The sequence below is a fragment of the Coenobita brevimanus genome, chromosome 55 (assembly GCF_032717465.1).
Source record: "Coenobita brevimanus isolate Jiangsu-jjx chromosome 55, ASM3271746v2, whole genome shotgun sequence".
NCBI classification, from domain to species: domain Eukaryota; kingdom Metazoa; phylum Arthropoda; class Malacostraca; order Decapoda; family Coenobitidae; genus Coenobita; species Coenobita brevimanus.
In genome coordinates this window covers 57,778,727-57,796,767 of record NC_137008.1, presented here as the reverse complement: position 1 = coordinate 57,796,767, position 18,041 = coordinate 57,778,727, and the positions used below count along the sequence as shown (strand labels likewise).

The window sequence follows — 18,041 nt, the reverse complement described above, 5'->3', positions numbered from 1 at the left end:
ACGCAGGTGATACGCCAACTTCATATGAATGTTGTAGGGACGAAAGTGTTCCAGAGAACTGCGTCATATTCTGAAGGGTCAATGTGCGGCATAAGGGTAACACACACACACACACACACACACACACACACACACACACACACACACACACACACACACACACACACAACATTCTACTCCCTACAGGGGTCACTGGAGATAAATCTGCTGGCCATGCTGTCCTGATCTGTCACATGAGTATTATTTTATTTCTCTGAAGAACTTTTTGAGTATGGTGTTTGATTCCTAAAAGCCGAGAGCACCGTTATTTTACTCTTGCTACAGCCTGACGATTTTATTCATTTTTTTAATGTTGCCACAACCAGACGCTTTTATTCATCATTTTACTGTTGCTACAACCAGACGCATTTATTCACTATTTTATTGTTGTTACTACCAGACGCTTTTATTCATTATTTTACTGTTGCTACTACCAAACGCTTTTATTCATTTTATTGTTGCCACTACCAGACGCTGCTGCTCAGCTTCGGATGGCCTCCTATATAGTCAAGGGGCTAATGAAGGTTAGATCTTACCCCACCCCCATCTCGAAAACCTCCCGTGCTGCATTAATCGTCTGGAGATAAAAAAAAAAAAAAAAAAAAAAAAAAAGCTGTCCGGAGTATGAGTTTATATGCATGTTTGTTCGTATGTGCGAGAATAGGGTTAAAGCGCATCTGTGTGTGTGTGTGTGTGTGTGTGTGTGTGTGTGTGTGTGTGTGTGTGTGTGTGTTTGTTTGCATATGAGAAACTGTTGATTACGTACAGCCGAGCTCAGAATTTCCTGGTACAGAGGCTTGAACTTTTAGCCTTCTTACAGACGGAGGGAGTGCTTATATAACACTATACTCTGGACAAAATTAACCCCTTGACGCCGGTGCATGGGTTATAATTTTTCCTTGTTGCTGAGAGACGATTTTATTCAACGTAAAAAAAAAAAAAAAAAATGCCTTTCGTATTGACGAGGGTTCACAAAGACGATAGCCAGTCATGCCATTAGAAATATTTTCCTTATGCTGAATATATTCGTCTGGAGAGCAAGAACAAAAAAAAAAAAAAAAAAAAAAAAAAGTCACCGGATACCCTCTCACGGTAGGAACAACTCTAGTAACCAATTGCAGCTAACCAGGCGATTTTATTCAGCTGCCAATATATGAATATTTCTACTGGTACCTTCAAGGTCGACATAGCTCTAGTATTTCATTCCAGCTAATGCCAGACGATTTTATTAAGCTATGAGTGCTTTCTAAGAGCCTGAGAGTTTTAAATTTACGGCCTCTCAGCAAGATACACTGTGACTTACAATCATAACTGTTGTCCTATCCTACGCAATATGCCTCCCAGTGTACCAAGAATTTGTGACTTCAGATGTACAGTACAACATAGCAGTTTATGTGCTTACTCATCTTCCTCACAGCTTCTCTATTTAGCACAGCTACCTCAGTCATGCACAGTTTTTCCAGTTACACACAGCATCCCCCAGTTACTCTTACACACAACATCCTAAGTCATACACATCTTCCTTAGTTACGCAGAGCATCCTCAATTACGCAAGGGCATCCTCAGTTATGCACAATTTCTTCGTTTAATCATACCACCTTGACGTACGCATACTGCCTCAACATATGTTGAGCATCTCCACTTGCGTACATCGCCACATGTGCACACTCCCTACTTACACATAAACCACACGCATACAGCATCTCCATATACGTACAGCATCTCCATTACGTACAGGATTTTAACATGCACAGTATCTCGCCTTACACACAGCATCTTTAAGTTGGATAATGGTACCTCGATTTCCACTACTACTACTCAGGAAACAAACTCTAAAAGATTCCGACTCCCACTATCGGAAAAAAAATAAATAAATAAATCCCACTAACATCAACGAAATGAACAACTCTCACTGTCACTCAGGAAACAGAGAAACTCCAAAAGAAAACACTGCTCGCTGTGGAAAAAAATATAAAACCATGGACAAGAGCGAGGGCAGGCAAACAATACAATTAACTCCACTACAGAGAGACACTATAGATAGCTGCGGAAGAGCCGAGGGATGAAGGGAGCCGAAATGAGGAAGACAGAAGCATCGGGAGGCCAGGCGGAGACCACTGGTGGGCCGAGGCAAGAAGAGGAGGATAATGGAGGAATAATTATTAAGATATTTGAAGACGCCATGAAAATACCACTAACGGTAAATCATATAATAAATCATGAGTGAAGGGAGTCGAAATGAGGATATCAGAAGAAGCATCAGGAAGGCCAATCCGAAATCACGGCTCGGCCGAGGCAGGAAGAGGAAGATAATAAAAGAGTAAGTATAATGACAGTAATAACAAAGAAAATACTACTTACAGTTCAAATAACAACACATCAGTATCATCACATCCCAGCTTCCTACATTGTTCAGAGTAGGCCGAATCTAAAAGTCAGTCGTAAATTAGGTACAGTAATTATATGAAGCTATCAACAAAACTGCGCAATAAATTTGTTGCTAATGTATGTCTCTACTCTCAACTTCTTATTTACCTAGTTTAAGAAACCACTTCCAATGCAGATAACAAGAGACACCAGCATTGATAACAAGTGTAATAATGAATTCGATAAACAAAACTAAAAAACATAACTACAATAACTGCAAGGCAACAGCAACCCCAAGATCACCAAGGAGGAAGAGAAGCTCGGCCACTGCAAACCCGTCACCAAACATAGGCCACAATTTTCAGCCGTGCCGCTGATGACTTAACTCCAGATATTTCCCAAAGATTCTAGTTTATGTTGCTTAAGAAGAGGTGAGGCAATTCCGCTCCCCCCGTCACTCGCCAGCGCTCCTCCCTCTCTGCCCGGCTAGCCAATGAGAACTCTTGACACTCCGGAGCTCTGGGTATTCCGGGGTTCCCATGCGCCACTGGTTGAATGAGAAGAGCCCGACTCGTCCCTCAAGGGTAACGGGAAGCCTGCTACCAGAGTGAGCGTGTATGTTTTGTTTTGTTTTGTTGTTGCTGCTGGTCATGTAAGGCAGTCCGACTGTTGTGATAACGGAGAGATTTACATTTTAAGATCAAGGAGATTTTGTCAGAGATTCTTGATACTGGGCAGATTCTGTGAGTCGAATCTTGTTTTGGGTGGGTTGGAGCTTCTGTGTGCCTTATCGTGAGTTGTGAGGTTGGAGATGCTGCGAGTCGGGAGGCTACTTAGTCTGCAGGGATGGTAATTCAGTAAGCATTTTCTAAAGGGATGGGATTAAGTCAGTCTAACCTAAAGGGTTGGTGACTTTGTAAGCCTTGTCTTTCTTGAGAGTCTGGGAGATCCTCTTAGCTTTGATTAAAAGTTATCTCCATGAACCCATTCGGTACTCTGTGGCACTTATCTTCTACTTCTTGTTACCGAAAAGATAATCATCTTGGTGAAATGAGTACAAACATTCCCTATTAACCCCAACAGAACAGTGAGGTCAGTTTCACTTACTAATGCTCCTGAACATCCGATTTATTCAGCCTTATTCAATAAGCCCTTCAGTATCATGGGGCATTAGTTTACCTGAGTCGTGAGACTTCAGGTGTCTAAGAGCGGCAAGAGCTTACTTTGTTGTTGTAAAAATGGAAAACTAAACCACAGCCACAACCATGCTGACCAACTTAAATTGCATAGTTTTACAGGGTGTACTACTCTCGCCCTGACCCACCACCTTTACCGCCCATCTTGCTCACCCGTCTCCACCTACCCCCTAGCCCCTCCCAACAAGGTCCAGAGATCAAACTTTTACGAGAAATGTGTCAGTTCCCACCGCCAGGGTCGCTCCTCGTACAACCTCACCCATCACAGACTGATCTGAATGGTTGTGACTGGAATTGATCTGACTGAGGACGACTGGATGTGATCGTCCTGAATTAACCCAATTGGACCTGAACTGGCTTTTACTTCCCTAAAGTAGGTGACCCTGTGTGACGTGAACGACCTATATGAGCCTAACTGAACCTGAATGGAGCAAACTGATCTGAACATCACTAAACTGACCAGACTGGGCCGAAATGAATGTGATGAGCCTCACTGGATATGAAGCAGCACTGATTAATCTGAATGGGCATATTTGATCCTTAAAAAACTGCACTGATCTGATTAAGTCGGACTAGATGAGCACCTTAATGGACTTGAGTTGCCCTAACTTGATCCGAGCTGATCTTGCTATGCCGAAATGAATGCGATGAGCCCTACTGTACACCGAAAGTGGCAAACGCTAACTTGACAGGACTTAACTGGTCTTGCATGGACCTGACGTTATGTAAGTCATCTGGCGAGCCAAGCTGGCAGTAATGGACCAAAATTATCTTCAATGGATCTAAGTGGATGTGAACTGACAATAAAGGATCCTGACTGCTCTGTGTCTGAACATGGTTTTGACCTAAAACAATGAACATAACAATAACAAATATTGCCTTACACGACCACTAGACAAATTTGTTTCTAACAAAAAGCGGTGCCAAGGCACAGCAAACACGTCCCCGGCAGTCATTTTATTGACAACAGGATATGTAGTCAAAGATGTCACAGCAAATTTGGAGTAAATCGACTGAAAACTGACGATTATATGCCCATTTGAAATTCTAGGCCCAACCCACTTGACACTGACCTTCCTACCGCTAACTAGAGGGTGACCCTCCTGATGTAATGAGGCACGTTATAGGATGCAGATTTGAAAGATGCACCTTTAAGCTTTGGTTTCATGTCGACATGACGAATCTGAAAGGAGTTATGGCGAAACATTTTTTTTTTTTACACTGTTGGGCCTACAGCCTAGGCCTTGGTCCAATCTGACTCAAAATTTAATCAGGTTATCAGGTCATAGCCCACCATCCTCGTAAGTTTAGTCAAAATCGTACCAGTAGTATTCGCGTAAAGTTGTTAACAGACAGAGACAGAGACAAAAAGGACAAACAGACAGACAGACAAACAAACAGGCAGACAAACCGAGTGAAAACAATACCCGTCCCCGAGCACCACCGGGACGGGGACGGGTAACAGGTTCTCGCTGTGAAATCATATATATTTCAGACCAGTCCTCATGACTTATACCGGGGCCACACAGGTATGCGTTCGATGAAACCACCTGTTTCCTCTTGTTCAAAAAAAAAAAAAAAAAAAAAAAAAAAAAAAAAAAGAAGACCGGGGAAGCATGTAGTGAAATAGTTTGAGACAACTTCGATAAAACCCCCCTCCCCCCCGCCCTTTTTGTGTGTGTTAGTTTTATTCTGGCTCTCAAGCAAACACTTTCTTCCTAAAGGCAGACTCCCTGTTGTGTAACTTTATTGTTCACGGGCCGTACTGACTTTTTTTTTGTTTTTGTTTTGTTTTTTCCTGGGTTTCATATACTAGTGCCTGCTTATACACTTCACTCATACAACTACCAAACACTTTACTGCCGGATTAGTGTGAATATTAACTCTGACTTTTGTGACTGTCTCAGCTGAATAAAACAGTCTGGTCGTGGTTGGACTAGAATACTAGAGTTGTCCTAATCATAAAAGAGTTAATGGTGACTATTAACTCTCAGGCTCCTACGACTAACTCATCCGCAAAAGATCGTCTGACGTTAGCTGGATAAGTTCAAAAGTTGCTCTGACCCTGAGAGTTGGAATGAAGAAATATACCCAAACATAATTATTTCAGATAAGTGCTCACTTCTATGGTGACTTGATTACTGTCAATTTGATAAGATAACAGCCATACCACGTTGAGTACACCGCTTCCCGTCCGATCAGCGAAGTTAAGCAACGTTGGGTCTGGTTAGTACTTGGATGGGTGACCGCCTGGGAACACCAGATGCTGTTGGCATCCCTACGTGTCAAGTGGGGTTGGTGGAGGATTAGTGCCCCTCCCTGTAAAACAATTAACTCTAAGCCCTTGGCCACCCCGTTTGGGATACATGGCGTCTGGTGAATGAATGAATATGACTCCAGATCCTACCGCGTTACTCTGATGGTGAAACTTGGAGTGAGGAGCCCGCAGATTTTCCCCCCCTTGAGGACCATTTGCAGGGTATTTTTGCTGCTACCAGGTGATTTTATTCAGCTTAGTAAGAACCTCTAGTATATAGTACTGAAGGGGTTAAGTAAGGTTATCTTCTCAAGTTCGAAAAGTCTATCGTAGAGCGAATAAAATAGTCTGAAGGTACCAAAAACACAAAAGGGCTTAATGAGGACTAAGTAACCTCTTCTGTTCGAAAAGTCTGTCCCGAGTCGGGCTGACGTTAAAAACAATTACAGCGGCTGGGTGGGCGACAGGGGAATCGGAAAGAAAGTATCAGGAAAAATAGTAACAGTCAAAAAGTAACAACTTTTCCTAGGTTAGGTCAGGTTAGATTAGGTCAGGTTAGGTTAGGTTAGGTTAGATTAGGTCAGGTTAGGTTAGGTTGGATTAGGTTAGGTTAGGTTAGATTAGCTCTTTCCCTTACGTTTTTTACTGTTACTTTTTTTCCTGATACTTTCTTTCCGGGAATCGGGCGACAGAAGCAAATTTCTTTCCACACCCATCCATTGCTCTAGTACACTCACCAACTCAGCCATTGTCCTCTACACCCACTGCAATATCAACCACAATATCTACTACACACCCTTCCCATTACATTCACCCACTGATATCTTTACACCCAAAGTAGTTATTTTACTGAGGCAAACATTATTCAATTCGGACTCACGGAACTTGCCACTCACAACTTGCATACTACGTCGCGGTTGCATGAAGTTTGATGACTCTTAGCTATGAGGTGAAAACGAGTCTCCTTGGTTACTAATCAAATCTATCTTCCAGTCTAACTATACATGACCAAACACTAAGCTGAATGGGGTTAGAGATTGTCGTCAGGTTAACACACTATAGTTTTTCCGGATTCTAGGCAACTGTCCGATCTGATTACTATAAAACTGCAGTGTTACAAGAAAAGAAAGGAGCAAAGGAAAAAGAAAAAAAAAGTGAGCTGCGGTCTCATCAGCAATTTCAGGCCCAGTCATTCATATCAGTTCAAGCATACCGGTTTTGGTCCATCAGTCACTTCCTTTTGCGTCTAATCAGGTCAATTTGGGTCCAAGTACACTTCCAGTCAGACAACTTCAGATTCAGATACGTCCAATGAGGCTCTGTAGGTCCAAATTGGTCAAATCTGGCCAAAAAAATAAATAAATAAATAAATAAATTCTGGTGTACGCAAGCTTTCCGGGTCCAGTCATGCCCTTTATTTCCATTCCGACACAATAGGGTCAGTCTCGGCTACTTCAAGCTAGAGACCAAAGCCCACTCAGGCCATTTCAGACCTATTCAATCACTTCCAGTCCACGCAGGTCTAATCAGAACCGTTTATGTCCGTTCAGGCCACTTCTCTCCAGTCAGCTCAATTCGGGTTCACTCAAACGTATTCGGGTCACTTCTGGAAAATTCACATCCCCAGCCATGATATATATATATATTTTTTTGGTTACTTCAGCCACGTTCAGATTCAGTCAAGCAACTCAGCCCATTTATGTTAGTTTACGTCCAGTCAGGTCAATAACATTAATTAAAATCAGTTCAGGGACAAGGATTCAAATAAAATCAAGTGACATCTAGGACAGTAATGTAGTTTTTATGATATTCAGCCCAAATTAAGCTGAGTTTATTGTACTTCAGAAGTTTAGGGTCTTCCAAGCTTTTTAAAGTCACTGCAGGCTCATTAGATCTGTTTGGGTCGGTGGAGACAGGGCACACTTGGAATCCACACACACACACACACACACACACACACACACAAAAGGCATCTATGCAATGCTTTAAGATATATATGAATATTTCAATTCTTGCAGGATCCACCCAGGGGTCGGCTTGAAGAGCCAATGCCAATGATTTAGTTACCTGATTACTGAGGGACATATTTGAAATTAGCCCTTTGCAAACCCCTAGAGTCTCCAAGCCAACTACATGAACCTTCCTACGACTCACCTAAAGGGAACTCACTTGTTTCGGGTTCATTTGGCGGATTTTAGGTCTTTTCATTGGCCCCTTTTGCACCACGAGCCTTTAGGAACGCGGTTAGATTATCCGCCATTATTATTATTATTATTATATTATCTAACTCCCAGGTGTTGTCTTCCTGGTTAACGTAACTCTAAGCTAGTTCATTCTCTGCAGGTGCGGCAGCATACAGGAGGGCAGTTCTAATTAAAAAAACAAAATAGGAGGGGAGAGGGGAGAAAAAAAAAAAAGTGTGCAAGGGGTTGAAATAATGCTGGGTGAGTGAAGCACGGAAATTCGGAGCGTAACCTGTCAAGATGGAAGGTATGTATATGTCGGTCAGCAAGGTCTAAAATTCTTCCACAATATTCGATGGACGAGGAGGTGGGTCAAATACTGGGGAAGGTGGGCAGAGAAGAGTGGGTATGTTGGACTGGAATGGTGGTGAGTAAGGGCGGGAAGAGAGGGCAGCTGAACTATAAGGATTGTGGTATGAAATGTTGTGTGATATGGGGCTTGTGGTATAGATGTCTGGTGTGAGTGATGATGCAGTGTGTACGTGCAGCATGTAACAAGTATGAACTATAGCGGCCGGCTTGTACACTCCTGAACTACACTGTGGTTTGGGTAAAATGGTGTCGGTGGTATAGATGGCGTGGCTGAGGTGACCTGGCACTGATACATAGTGTGACTGGTGTAAATGGGTGTTGTAAACGGGTATGCTGATAGCGTGGGTGGTGTGGCCGACGTGGTATGGGTATTCTGAGTGGTTGAAGTCAGTGGCGTTGATGACTGGTGTAAGTTGTGTGGTTTGGATGGTGTAAATGGTATGGACGGGGTGGAATAGGTGGTTTGCGGGTGGTATGGATCGTGTAAGCTGATAGTGAAGGTGGCTCTTGAAAATGTACAATCACAGCACCAGGGAGAGTCAAATCTAGTGACGTACATAAATCTTACACACCACGGAAAGGCCTGGACCACACAGTGACATCCGGTGGAAACACTGCACACTCCATGATGAGTAACAGAATACCCTGGAAAAAACGACCCTAACTGCCCTCACAGGAACTTGGTACTTCGCAGAGAGACTATCAGGTGCAGTCCATGATACCACCTCTTCCACAATATATCACTCCTCAGTACCAACGACCAAAGCCTTCAAAGCAAGATTGTTGCAACTATAGAAAGCGCAAGATACAGTTTTAAGGTGCATTACATATCACATATCCATACACAAACAGCACTAATAGCAAAACACAACAAAACTAGAGGGGCACTCACTGAAGCGCATGTCTCCGACAGAGGCAACGTAATTTCCAAACCACTCTTCATAATGGGTTAGGTTTTCTCATCAATAATTAGGGTTTCGCAAGAAGTGTTTTCCGGATCCAAAATCTGTAATACGATCCGGATCGGTTCCAGAAGTTAATCGATTGTTCACGGGGACATGGGCTATTTACCTACCAAGTTTGGTCCAAAATTCTCTTTTAGTTTTTGAGTAATCCTGCGAACAAACAAACTGACAAACATAGGTCCTAAAAGTCAATCGATAGTTCCCTAGGACATGGGCATCTACCCACCAAATTTGGTCCTGATTTCTCTCAGTTTTTTAGTAATTCTACTAACAGACAAACAAAGAAACAGATGAAAACAGTCTCTCCTTGTCGGAAAGAACAAACAGGGGTGAAAACATACTCTCCTTGTCGGTGACAACAAAACATTCCTAACTGCAAGTCAAACTTAGCTCTGGCAAAACGGCGTGCAAGACTAGTAAGAGGTTGATAATGAAGGTGATATAAATTTCCAACCATATTCAATAATTAGGGAATTAAACAAATCTCTCTCTCTCTCTCTCTCTCTCTCTCTCTCTCTCTCTCTCTCTCTCAGTTCACATGGGTACAAAAAAAAGAAATTATAGAAAAAAAAAAAAACCTACTCCACACATTACACTGTGACATCACTTCCCCGGAAAACCCTTTCACCCTTGTCTGTCCAACCTCTTCTACTTACTAAACCTAAGATAAAAAAAAAAAAAAAATGAAACTGAGTGGAATGGGGAGGAGGGAGAGGCCGCGAGAGTGAGAGGAGAGGCAATGAAGGGTAAAAGGGAGGGTGGAAGGAGGGGAGAGAGAGGAAGGGAAGGGAAAACAGTAAGGCACCAAACTTATTACATGATCTCACCGTATTTTCTCAAGCTCACGGAACCCCAAGTTCTTCCTGGTTGCACTATCACAAGACACGACGCCAACCACTGTGCGGAGACACAAAGTGCACAAAACTCTGTGGAGTATGGACGAAACACTGTGGAACCGAAAACAACACAAACGCTGTGATGAACGAAAAAAATCTGTGGGGGTCAGGACGAAACATTGTAGAACAGAAACTAATGAAACTGCGAAAATAAAAGATTGTGGGGCTGGACGAAACATTAGGAAACTCGAAACTTGAGACGAAAAAGCTGTGCGCCTGGACGAAGGATTTTGGAACGTGAAATATTGTTGAAACGAAGCTTACACAACGTTACAAAATCTGAAACAAAATAAAACTGAAAAATATGTGGGTCAGGCTGAAACACAACGTAAGCGAAACGTACGAAACACTGTGGAACCCGAAGCACTGTGGGGCTGAAGATTCCGTAGGGGTGGACAAAACACTGGACATCTGATGCAGACGAAACAATGTAGAACAGAGAATGAGTGGGGGGGTCTAGACGAAATACTCAGGGGTCTGAACTAAAGACCACGAGTCTAGAGGAAACATTAGGGGTTCGGTCAAAACATTGTGGGTCTGGACAAAACAGTGTGGGGTCTGGACGAAACGTGTGTCAGGAAGAAACACTGCATTGTGGGTCTGAACAAAACAGTGTGGGTCTGAATGAAACGTTTGTCTGGAAGAAACACTGATCTGGAGCGAACTGTTGAACAAGGAGACAAGAGGTCTGGATGAAACACTGTTGAGTCGAAATATTACAGGCTTACATGAGACTATTTTATAAGTCATGATGCAGCTGAAAACTCAGTACGAACTATTAAAGAAAAGTGCAGCCGAAAACTCTAAGGGGAAAAGAGCGAAACGTTTGGGTTCAAGGCAAAATAATTATCTGCTTGCGCCTCTTCCCAGAAATAAGGCTTAAATGCATTCCACTTTTTTATTTGCTTTGACAACATTCACTCTACAGCCGAGATAACGAAACATTATGGGAGAAATTGTGAGGCTCGGACGAAACATCACCAGGCCGAAACTGTGTGGAGTGAACGAAACATTCTGGGACCAAAAACTGTGGGAACTGGACGAAACGTTATGGGGACGAAAACTTTGTAGAGGCTGAACGAAATATTATATGGCGGAAACTGTGGAGACTATACGAAACATTATGGGACTGAAACACTGAAGCCGAAACTATGTGAGACTGGTAACTCTATGGGTCCTGGACAATGGAGTGTGGGTCTATGCGAAACACTGTGAGACTATTATCTTGTTTAGGTCTAGACAAACGACTGTAGGGCTGAAACTCGGAGCGGAAAGGGGACAAAATTTCTGTGGAGACTAGACGAAACTTCATGAGGATTAAACACAGTGGGGCCAGAAACACTGGGTCTGGATGAAACACTGTGACGCCAAGAAACTCTGTGGGTCTCATCAAGTACTGTGGGAACGAAAGGAAACACAGCAGCGAAAACGAACAACTGTGGGACCACAGCACTCTGTGGGGGTCCAGAAAGGAATCAACATGGGCCCCGAAACGAAACACTACGTAGTCATAACATTCTGTGGGGCATGAACGAAACACTAAGGGACTGAAACAACATGGAGACTATACAAAACAATGTGGAAGTCTTCGCTCACAGGAGGCAGGGTAGACTGCGGCTAGACAGCATCAGAGAGTGAGTGGTCTTACCTTGAATCCTATGATGCACTTTAGTTTATTCCGGTGGTGCGTTCAACAGGATATACACTTATTCGTCTACATATCTTCCCTGTGTATTTTCAAGCATCAGAAAGATTTGGGATCATTCGTTTATGCAAAGAAATGATACTTCTTAATGTTTGGTGTTACTGTGCGAGATGGGCGGCGCGTACGTTAGTTTTTGGGAATGTGCGTAAGAAGGCGGGACGACATCTGAGCGGGGCACTATGGCGAAGGCGGGCACTACATGTTGAGGCCAGCAGAGTCCTCGCCAGTCACTCACCGCCACCCCGCCCAGTTCAAAACGTTGCGAGGTGGTGTGCACACCAACTGGGCACACGGGGCTTCACTGAACGCCACGCAAGAGGTAAGAGCAAGGGAAACGCGGTAGTCCTCAACGAAGATGTACGTTTTTCGAGACGTGCTGCAAGTTTAAATTTCTCTCTGATTTTATGAGTCCTTTCTCGTTTACCTGTCTTTATCCTATGTTTTGCGTTCTAACTTAAAGCGATTTTCTGCCCCTTCTTATTTCTTTTGCCCGTTTTATAACTCTAAAAGCTTGATCGTCATCACTGTCTAATTTTTCCCGCCTAAAATCGAAGGTTAGGAAATTCCAAACCTGCGTAGACTGAAGTTTTTTCATCTAAGGTGATTTTGAGTTACTTTCATACTTTAAATCTGAATGAAGTGTATTTGAATTATTTTGTTGTATTAATTAAATAAGTAAATTAACTTAGTGAAACTTCGTGACAGGGAAACAGAAAACAGCCTACACAGGAAAGCCATCTTCGTCAGGGTAACAGGCTCATGAATATAACTCCTGCAATTCGGAAGGTCCATCCTAAGCTCGTAAAAAATAATAATAATAATAATCGTATGAAGACGACAAACTAGTAACTGTGACTAGGAGTAAGTGCCAGGGTCGGCGAAAACAGTAAAGATTGGTGACCGCAGATCTGTCATCCGTCATGCTGTGGAGCGTCAGCATTTCTGCCAGATCAAAAATGGCTGACGTGGCCTGCTTGCTTTACAGTGGCCTAACTAGATTACTGACTGTGCCTTGTTTAGTTACAGCCTGAATTAGAGTGCCTTGTTTAGAGACTGCGCCTGGATAAGTGACAGTGGCTGGTTTAGTAACAGGTTTCGAGAAAGTGCCCGGTTCACCAATAGACAGTACCTGGTTTGGTCAGAGACAGTGCTTGACTTAGAGACAATGCCTGGTGGTTAGAAACAGTGTCTGGCTTAGCTAGACTGCACGGTTTAGTTAGAGACAGTGTCAAGTTTAGACATAGTGGCAGATCTAGAGGCAGTGCCTGGTTTAGTTGTTTAGTTACAGACAGTGCCTGGTTTAGTTAATGTCTAGTTTAGTTAGAGACTGCCTGGTTTAGTGTCAGGTTTAGAGCCTGGTTTAGTTAGACTGCCTGGTTTAGTTTAGACAATACTTGGTTTAGTTAGTTCCTGGTTTAGTTAATGTCTAGTTTAGTTAGAGACTGCCTGGTTTAGTTTAGACAATACTTGGTTTAGTTAAAGGCCGTTCTTGGTTCAGTTAGTCACAGTGCCTGGTTCAGTTAGACAGTGCCTTGTTCAGTTAGACAGTGCCTGGTTCAGTCAGAGATAGTGTCTGGTTCAGTCAGAGACAGCGCCTGGTTCAGTTAGGGAAAGTGCTTGGTTCAGTCAGAAACAGTGCCAAGTCCGGTCAAAGACAGTGACTGGTTCTGTCAGAGACAGTGCCTGATCCAGTTAGAAAAAGTGCCTGGTTCAGTCAGAGACAGTGCCTATTCCAGTCAAAGACAGTGCTTGGTTCAGTCAGAGACAGTGCCTGGTTCAGTGAGACAGCGTCTCGATCAGTGAGAGACAGTGCCTGGTTCAGTCAGAGACAGTGCCTGGTTCAGTCAGAGACAGTGTCTGGTTCAGTCAGAGACACTGCCTGGTTCAATCAGAGACACTGCCTGGTTCAATCAGAGATAGTGCCTGGTTCAGTCAGACATTGCCTGGTTTAGTTAGATAGTGCCTGGTTCAGTAAGAGACAGTGACTGGTTTAGTTAGATGGTGCCAGGTTCATTGACAGTGCCTGGTTTAGTTAGATAGTACCTGGTTCAGTAGAAGACAGTGCCTGGTTCAGTAAGAGACAGTGCCTGGTTCAGTAAGACAGTGCCTGGTTCAGTAAGAGACAAAGCCTGGTTTTGTTAGACAGTGCCTGGTTCAGTGAGAGACTGTGCCTGGTTTAGTTAGACAGTGTCTGGTCCAGTTAAACAGTACCTGATTAAGAAAGTGCCAGGTTATGTTTGACAATACTTGGTTTAGTTAGGGACAGTGCCTGATGTAATTAGATACAGCACTTGATATATTTAGAGACTGTGCCTGGTTAGGAGACTGCCTAGTTTAGCTTGACTTTTTTTTTTTTTTTTTTTTTTTTGACAAGAAACATCCTAAATTAAGCAATGCTGAATTTAGTGCCTCGTTTAGAGACTGCTAGCCTCAGTGACAGTGCCTGGTTTAGGAAGTGCCCAGTATAGTCAGATCTAATGCTGGGTTTATTAGAGACTCAACGGTTCAGAGGCTGTAACTGGTTAGGAGTCTGCCAATATCCACAAGAGTGACTAGAACACTGCAGACACGAAACTTCCATAATTGGCCATATTTTTGTCAATTTAAGGGGCTGTCTCGTACCTGCCAATGGTTAATTTTATATATATACACTTTATCATTCCCTTATTATGCTATCTTACATCTTATTTTTATGAACAGTATAAAGCAGTATGTGCAAGAAAATGTTAGCGTACTGACGCATAAAAAACTAATAAGGAAGAGGTGCTAGGGAGCGTCCTTACTCAGCCACATTAAGGGCCAATGTCACGCATGGACGAGGGATGGGGTGGGAGGTTGATTCTCACTTCTGATTCTCACTTGGTATGATTCATGCTAATTTCGTGTATAATTTCTCTTGCTGTATAAAATAAAATGGGCAATTACACTTGGAAGTCAAAATATCGCTGTGAAGGAATTAAGGGTTATTCTCTCTTAAATTATGGGAAATATCAAAGAGAGGGAGTTAAGTGGTCTGAGTCTCACTGAACAGTTCACGGCAATGTGATGGTGCAGAGAAGCTGTGTGTGTGTGTGTGTCATAATATACACCATAGTATCCCCTTGTCTGAGAACAAAATTAACCGACTGCGGAAAATGGACCTCAGTCACTAACGGAAGATAATTTGTAACCCGAGAAACGGTACATTAAAAGAATTTGAAAATTACTTAAAACGGACAATATCAGCTACCATCATCAGTAGAAGGGAAAATCTCAAGGGTAAATTGTGCATAAAGTGGGAAAAAAAAAAAAAAAAAAAAAGGAAATTATTATCACCATCATCAGTAGTATCGAGAAAACAATAGTCTCTCCCTTGCCTAAGAAGATGGTTGGCTGACAGGTGAATATGGACCTCAAGCAGTCAACCCTCTTTTTTTGGAAAGGGACAACTGAAGGAAAAATAAAAAAACGAAAAATAACCCCGTCACAAGAGATATCCCATGAGCTAAATAAAACCGCTCGGATATTGCACGAACAAACTAAAATCAAAAGGTTATTGGATTCAAAGGGGACGGAAATAGGAAGTACTGTATACTGAAGGGACTGGGAAATACAATAGTCCTCCCTCTCAAAAGAAGAAAAATTAAGTTGAATGAAAATGGACCTCAATCGATCAAGGAAAATAAATACAAAAAACTGAATGGCATTCAAGATTATGGATAAAACTAAATATGGAAAACTCTATCGCCAACACTATCATCATCAACAGCGAAGACAATAGCGCCTCGCCAAAGAAGAATGCTGACTGGTGAAAAGTGAATCTCAATCCATCAGTGAACCTTATTTGACGATGAACTACTGGAAGACGGAAAAAGATTTTTTAAAATACAGAAGCTTTAAACGAGGTAATAAATATGCTAAAAAAAAGGGGAACGTATCATCACCACTACCATCATCATCATCATCACCGTAGATGTAGGATGAAGACATTAACCATTTCAGTACAATGAATTATAATTTATTCTTGCCACCCCTGACGATTTTATTAAGCTCAGAAGGAGCATCTCGTACTGAAGAGGTTAATAAAGGCAATCTCTAGGCTTTTGCGGTTCGAAAATCTCCCCTGAGCTGAAAAAAAAAAAAAAAAAAAATCGTCTAGCGATAGTAAGAATTATCACGAACATACTTTCTTAGAGTGAAGGAGTTAACAGCAAGAATTATTATTATAATTATTATTCTGAAAAACTAATCAAGGAAGGCAGTCCAGCTACAATCCCCCTTCCTAGGTCGTAAGAGTGACGAGGATGCTTGCAATACAGAGCCCTGACTCAAAAATTTCAGGTCAATATTTTATTCAAGCTAACGCCAAATGAATTTAGTCATCTTTGAAAAGACATCTAGTAGCGGGGGAGTTAACTATATACTCCATTAACCCATTCACTATAAGTCTCCCCTAAGCCAAGCCTACAAGCCTCCCCTACGCCAAGCCTACAGGCCCCCCCTAAGCCAAGCCTACAGGCCTCCCCTAAGCCAGGCCTAAAAGCCTCCCCTAACCCAAGCACAATCATTTGGTGGTGGTCATTCATCCATCATGCATTACTTTTGCCTTATGAATAACATAGCGACTTAGGGTTGATCATTTCACACACTGAAGCCAAGACTGACCCTGACCCTGAGCGGCATCTGATGAGCAATAAACCACAACTACCCTCACTCCCCGTTGGAGCACCTACACCCACTAAACCACCAGGCGTCCATATGTTGGTCATGTGGTTACTATCCAATGTAGTCAGTGCTTTCCTGGTGACTGAAAATCGTTTGACTTGTGACTTGGTAAGAGAGCATGGTGGGTGCTCTCTCCTATCACAACAGCAAGAATAAAATAAATAAGGTGTCCTCAGTGTGAAAGGAATAACGTCACGCAGGGAATACGTGGGCAGTATCCTATCTCCTCCGTCCCCCACGGCTAACAAAAGCAATAAAACCACCGCCAATAAAACTCCCTGCTATCTTTTGTATCCTGGTGCCACCATTTACACTGCAGTCGTATTTTCATAGCACACGTCAATGTCCTTAGCTGCCTTGAGTAACCCTATTTCGGTGCTGCCTGTGTGGGTGTAGGGGAGTGGCCAGTGTGGTGTGAGCGCAGTGGGCAACGGGTGGGTTTTAGATGAATATTGGTGGGTGTAACGGACAATGGTTATGTACTGGAAAATGGGTAGGTGTAATGAACAATGAGCGAGTGTTGTTGCTGTTGTTGATCAATCCCAATCTGTCTGGCCGAGCAGACCCATCAACCGCAGGCAAGCATCCTCATCTGCTGGGCTGTCCCGTGCGGTGAACCGGTGTTCCCTTGCGGTTGACAGCGCCTCGCCACAGTGAGGCACACGGGAAAGTGTAGAAGTTTGGTTCCTGAGTGGGTGCCGCATTGGCGTCTCTCTACCCTGTTAACAGGGGCACCATAGTAGGCTCCATTTCATCCTGTGATCTGGTTATGTGGTTACCACTCAGCGTTATAAATGGTTTCCTGAGTTTCAGGAAATCTGTAGGCTTGTCACTCTAGAGCCACCTGAAGTGGAAAAAAGAGTAATAAAAAGAACAGGAAGGAAAGACAGTAGGAAGACAGGAAAGCCAACTGAAGTAGCCTGCTAAAGGGAAGGAGGAAACAGACAGCACCACATCAAGTGGGTGGATGATGGTCGCCACCACTTACTACTGAGTGTGTAGTGAACAATGGGTGGGTAAAGTACACAAGGGTTGAGTGTAGCAAGCAATGGGCGGGTAACGAGGGCAATGTGTGGGTGTGTAGTGGGTGAAGGATGGGTGTTGTGGGCAATGGGTGGGTGTGTAGTGGGAGTAGGCTACTGGGATCTTAGCTGCGTTTGGTGGGTAGGGTGTATGCGATGGGCAGTGTAGAGGAAGAAACAGAAGGCCTAGATTTATGACGATCGACGACACGAGGGTGAGTAAAGCTGGCAAACAATTCTTGCTAGCCTCAATCTTCCCCTAGCACATGACCCGCGGCAGTAGTGGGCAAGAAGAATGTGAAGTGATGTGGTGGGCAATAAACGGGTGTAAAGTG

The 18,041-nt window shown here is 43.1% G+C and overlaps 1 non-coding gene across 1 annotated transcript; it reads left to right on the top strand.

Moving 5' to 3' along the window:
* Window positions 1–5,758: 5,758 nt before the first annotated feature.
* On the top strand, window positions 5,759–5,877 carry LOC145401526 (5S ribosomal RNA). Its single transcript, XR_013897617.1, has one exon. It is a non-coding gene; the product is annotated as a 5S ribosomal RNA (ribosomal RNA).
* The last annotated feature ends 12,164 nt before the right edge of the window (window positions 5,878–18,041 follow it).